Source organism: Bidens hawaiensis, unplaced genomic scaffold (assembly GCF_021521415.1).
Source record: "Bidens hawaiensis isolate Kalapana, Puna unplaced genomic scaffold, B.hawaiensis_p1.1 tig00036452_1, whole genome shotgun sequence".
Classification (NCBI taxonomy): Eukaryota; Viridiplantae; Streptophyta; class Magnoliopsida; order Asterales; family Asteraceae; genus Bidens; species Bidens hawaiensis.
In genome coordinates this window covers 187,956-193,930 of record NW_027505414.1, presented here as the reverse complement: position 1 = coordinate 193,930, position 5,975 = coordinate 187,956, and the positions used below count along the sequence as shown (strand labels likewise).

The 5,975-nt window shown below is 34.5% G+C and overlaps 1 pseudogene; it reads right to left on the bottom strand.

Annotated features, from left to right (window-relative positions):
• Nucleotides 1-251: 251 nt before the first annotated feature.
• On the bottom strand, nt 252-4,441 carry LOC143613039 (universal stress protein A-like protein; annotated as a pseudogene).
• Nucleotides 4,442-5,975: the final 1,534 nt, after the last annotated feature.

Genomic DNA, 5,975 nt, shown 5'->3' with positions numbered 1-5,975 from the left:
GATAAAACATAACCTGTAACAATGGATATGGCTTCATACTTGTGTACAATAGTTAAAAACAAACTTGACAATGTAAAAGATATGGTGAGCCATAGATGACCCATATTAACTTATAAGACCCATACATACGCTCCACGACTCGATTTATTTCAACAACACTAATACACTATATAAGTGGTTTATGACATAATCATAACACAACCAACACCATACTTATATGACTCGCCAGGAATGACCAATGTGTATTTAGTTCAGTATTGTGACACGTTTGGTGGACGAACAATAAGAACCGGACAATTGGCATGATGCGCACAGTAATCACTAATGCTTCCAATTATAGCCATGTGAATACACGATTACCGCTTATAATGCTAAAAGTATATGCTCAATATAGTTAGCTAATTCATTAGTTAGAAACTCAACTTATAAACGCACATTTTATGTTTACACATTTTATATCTCTCGTTCTTAGATTTAGTTTAGTTTGTCGTTTTTTTCTCTCGAATAATATTTTAAGATAAATAGACTGATAATTAAGGTTTTTAATATAGCTTAATATTATCGTACCTCTTGATCTGGCCTAGGCCTTTGCTGCCAACAACAAGAAGGTCAATATCCATTTGCTCTACAGCTTCAACCAGTATCTCCTTTGGCTTACCCTTTAAGACTAAGTACTCTGCTTTTATCTGTCAAAATTATCAAACAATTTTTTTATAAGTGTTATTTTCTATCAGAAAATAAAATAATTTCAAAACATGAGACTACTAGGAAATAAAAGGATTAAGAAAACGCTATATAAAAAATGGGTAACCTTATGTTGTCGCATAACTTGGAAGCACGAGCAAGAACTTTAGCAGCACTTTCTTCCTCCGCCTTTACCACTGATTCTCTCGTCCCAGATGTCGCAAATAGAACTGTGTATTTATAGGTGATCAAATCGGGTTGGTCAAAGGAACCGGAACCGGTTCAGAACCGGTTCCATTAGTCAACATCACTGTTTAAACCGGTTCCATGTTCGAACCGGTTAGGGAACCGAACCGGTTCCCCAACCCTCGGACCCGGAACCGGTGGAACCGGTTCTGACAGGTTCCTAAACCGGTTCTTACACTGTAACCGGTTCCAACCGGTTACAGTGTAAAAAATAATTTTTTTTTCGTTTTTCGTTTCCGCTGCTCGTATTTGTATAACATGTTAAATAAAAAAAACAATTAACATAAAATTCATTTTATTTACTTTAAGGAGTTCAAAAAAAAAATGTTACATGTTTTAAAATATTCAAAAACAAACTAACAAAACATTAAACTTATAAATATAAAGTTGTGACATATTATTTCTAGAAAAGCCTTCTTGTTCGTCGTAATTATTGAGTGACGACTTATTCATCAGAATTACTTGTAGAAACGCCTTCTTGTTCGTCGTGCACTCGAACATCAAGTGGTGTTTCGTCTTCCAGAGTGGTTACGTGTTGAACACGATCGATTGAGTCCAAGTGATCCTTCAAGCAAATGCACATCTCCACCGACTCCGAATTCAGTCTTGTTCTTCTCACCGATATTACCCTGCCACTAAGAGAAAAAGCAGATTCCGAAGCTACCGTAGAAGCTTGGGCGGTTAGTAAATCACGGGCCATGGTGGCAAGAATCGGAAACTCGGTTTCCTTTACCTTCCACCAAGCCAAAACATCAAAAGTGCCATATTCCTCTTCGGATAAACCGGTAGAGAAATCATATGCACTATACCTTCCTAGTTCGCTTGAAGGGGTGTTACCCCTTTGTTTTTTAGCCGTTACGTTGCGAACGGTGTTCATAAGGCTAATCATGGGGTCTCGTACTCTAGGAGCACTTGAACTTGATGAAGACCCCCCCGGCGTAGGCATGTGTATGTTTGACCCATATTTATTTATATAAAAGTCATACATAAATTTAAAATTCAAGTTAAAATCATTTTTGTGCCTCTGTTGAAAAGTTTGGGTCAACTTCATGCATATCTAAGGCTGAAAAAATTTCGTCTATCACACATTCAACCCCCGTAACATTTAACATTGGGTTTAAAGCGGCGGCGCAAGTAAAAATCGGTGGCAATTCAAGAAAGTATTTTTTTAATTTAAATTTCATTGGTAATATGATGTTTGAAAACATTGGACTTTTATTTTCAAATTCTTTAAGATTGTTAACGATTAAAAATAACTCCGAAAGAACCAAGGGACTTGTCGGATAATACGTTCCCGATAGTTTCGTAGTTGATGTTTTAAAAACTTCAAGAAAAGTCGATAAGTCATTGATAATTTCCCATTTCTCATTTGAAAAGGGGATTGCCAAATCATTCTCGGCAAGACTAGAATGAAACATTTGTAAAGTGTCTCTTTGTTTCAAAGCACTTTGAAACATTATGCAAGTGGAATTCCATCGATGAGGTACATCCCAATTAGCTCCCAAAGCTTTTCTTCCCGTATCTTTACAAAATTTTCTATAATCCATTTGTCTTTTTTTACTTTTCTTAAAAACTTCATGTAGCATTACTCTAAAATCGTTTATAACCGATGTAACCTCATCCGAAGCAAGTCCGTCTTGCACGATTAAATTAATGATATGTGCAACACACCTTGAGTGAAAAAATACACCATTGCAAATCGGCGTATATTTTAATTTTAATTTATCAACCGCCGATGTATTATTCGACGCGTTATCAAATGCAATTGAAAATATTTTATTTTCTAGTTTATAAGTTTTTATAACATAATCTAAAATTTCAAACAAATTATCTCCCGTATGTGGATACTCAAAGAGTTCGAAAGCAATGGTGCGTTTCATCATTTCCCACGATGACGGTTCTACCCAATGAGCGGTGACACAAAGATAAGATTCGGGTAGACCATGTGGAGCCGACCAAACATCAGTAGTTAAGTTTATTCCCGTATTTATATTTTCAAAATATGCAATTAGTACCTCTTTGGCCTTCTTCCACAATTTTAAACAATAACGTTTAAGAGTATGACGACTTACGTGAGTGTATTGTGGTTGAAGCGTATCTCGAATCATGGCGGTTAAGCGAGGGTTGTCGAAGTGGCTAAACGGCAAAGCTTCTTGAATCACAAACTTCGCCATACGATCTTGAACTCGATCAATTTGGTATGTAAATATTCCGCCTTCACTATCCATTTGCGTTTGTTGCGACTCGACGTTCTGTTTCAACGCCCTGCAGTACGGTCTTTCGATGTGTTTCTTCAAATTTGAATTCGAAAGTGGGTTTAAATAAATCCCACAAAACTTGCACCGAGCCTTCAATGAATGGTCACTCAATTCAACCAAATCCCAATTGCACCAAATCTCTTGATTACGATTATGAGGTACAATACGAACGAAACTTGGTCGGCGGTGGAACCTTGACCAACCGATGATTGTGAGGCAGCCATAACAACAAATATGAATATAGAAGAAGAGAAAACAAGAGATTAGAGAACTCAGAACGTTGTAATAGCGTTTTTTTTGTATTTTTTTGCGTTCGGGTTTGCGTTTTGAGTGTTGTGATGAACCCATTACACCAAATACCTATTTATACTAGTAGTGGGGTGTTTGGGGAGCCAAAAAAACGGCCATTTTTGACCCCAACGGTCAAAAAACGGCCATAAAACCGTTTCCCAACGGCTAGAACCACTCCAACGGCTATAACCGGTTCCGAACCGGTTCCGGTCGAACCGGTTCCAGAACCGGTTCCGGTTCGGTTCCGGTTCCTACCCGGTCCACCTCCAAACATGTCAAACCGGTTCCGGATCATCGGGTTGAAACGGAACCGAACCGGTTCCTACGAAAAACGGGTAGGAACCGGTTCGGTTCCGGTTCGGTTCCACCGAACCGGTTCCAGGAACCGGTTTTGTTGTCCACCTCTATGTGTATTGATCAGGTTTTGACAAGTTATAATGTTGAATGTTTTGTGTATAAAAAGAAATTCTTTAAACATATCTTATTTTATAAATTATAAGATTTTAACTTGAACTTCTAACTAAATTGCTAATAAACTATTTGCTATTCCCCTAAAAAATATATATACATCATCTTGTTTTCCTTTACTTTATAAAAAGAAATATATATTTTTTATTCTTTTAAATATAATAATCATAGCAGTTACATAGTAATAAATATTTTTTATAATTACTTATGGCATCATTTAGTTTTATAATATTCGACTAGTGAACCAATAGCATTGCTAGTTTGATAACTGATCTAATTTTCGAGCTCCACCACATACCCAGACCCGTGGAAAGGGGGGTGTAAGTTGGTTGAAAGTGAGTTTGGACATGAACCACCGTGACACTAAAGCTGGATTTCTAATTGACGACATTATGGTGGTGGAGAAGATGTTGAAGAGCCCACTCAAGAGCGTAATAACTCCCTTCACTCTCATCCACAGCTATCCATATCTTCATTGTCGTCGTCTCCTCACCATTTTCACCTCTCTCTCCACCGATTGCACCGCGGTCTCGGCGACTCCGTTGGTTGATTCCATATATGTGTGACCTTTGTTTCAATGTTGGAGAAATGATAGTGAGCCTATATTTCTATCATTCTATAGGTATTTATAGAGAATTGTGGGTCCACTTTTTGATGTCATAAGATTTAGTTTACACATCATTTTAATTATTATTTTTTTTGCTATTATTAAATTTATTTATATAAATAAATAATGTAAGAGTTAAGGAATAAACATTACGATAAATTAAAGATATGATAGCATTACACACTCCTACTTGTCGGATTCAACTTATCAAAAGATGCATTCTTTTTATCCAAGCTTTTGATAGTATAGGCTATCATTCATCGGCAAATGATAAATGATAAATCTCATTAAATCGACATGCTACTTTTTAGTATTGTTGTTATGAAAATTGAAAATGACAATTTTATAAAATAGTAACAAAGTTTGAAAAGTGTTTAATTAGTTCACTCAAGTTTAAAAAATGTTCCAGTTAAGTCACTCAACTTTCATATTTTATTAAATTAAAGGTTTTCACGTATTTTTTTAGTTATGTTTTTCTTTCACATAGGAAATCTTTTTATCTTTTATTTACGTTGACCAATATTGAGTGGTGACGCGAATTTTATTTTTTATTTTTAAGTTTTAATATAATTAACATTTTTTTTAATTTTTTTTTTTTAAATTTAACTACATATATTGCAAATTCAGACCCGCACATCTTATTCTTCATTGCTTTCTTGGCGCATAAAAAAATCGGTGAGACTCTATTTGAAGATTTAGTGACCCGATTTGGAGAAATTTGCATGAGTGACCTAATTAAAACACTTTTAAAACTTGGTTACTATTATATGACATTTTCCCAGAATTGAAAGTATATGCTACATTTTCATGAATTTGTGTAAAGAGAACTTGTGCATAGGTTGGTTTTGGACTAAAACCAAACCCAAAATCCGAAATTTATGTTTTTGAGTTTTAGAAAATTATTCGTTTTGGTTTTTTCAGTTATGGTTTGATTAGGTTCAACTGTGGTTTTTTCTTTTCTTTTTCTTTTTAGCTAGGTTGAATTTTTTTGAAAAAAAAAAGAGTTGGGACAAAATAATGAATTTATGTCTAAATTATTTTGTTAACCAGCAACTAATTGGTTATTACATAAATAGGCCAAAAATATTTAAGTTACATATTTATTAATATCATTACAAATTACTTAAAATAAAAAAGTGAAAATTATAAACTTGGTTTCGGTTCGTTTTTTTTTTTCCTTTGATTTTTACAAAAACATGAAACAACCCACCTATTTTTGTATCGGTTCATTTCCTTTTTTTTTTGGTTTCATGTACACCCATAAGACGTACCTTGTTTAGTTGTTTATTATCTTTCATGATTTTCATTATACTTCATATATGATATCAAATACTTCTGTTACTACTAGTTTGCAAGACAAAAAAAAAAAAAAAAACCTAAGAATTATGAATCATACCTGTTTTTCTTAGCAAGGTTACGAT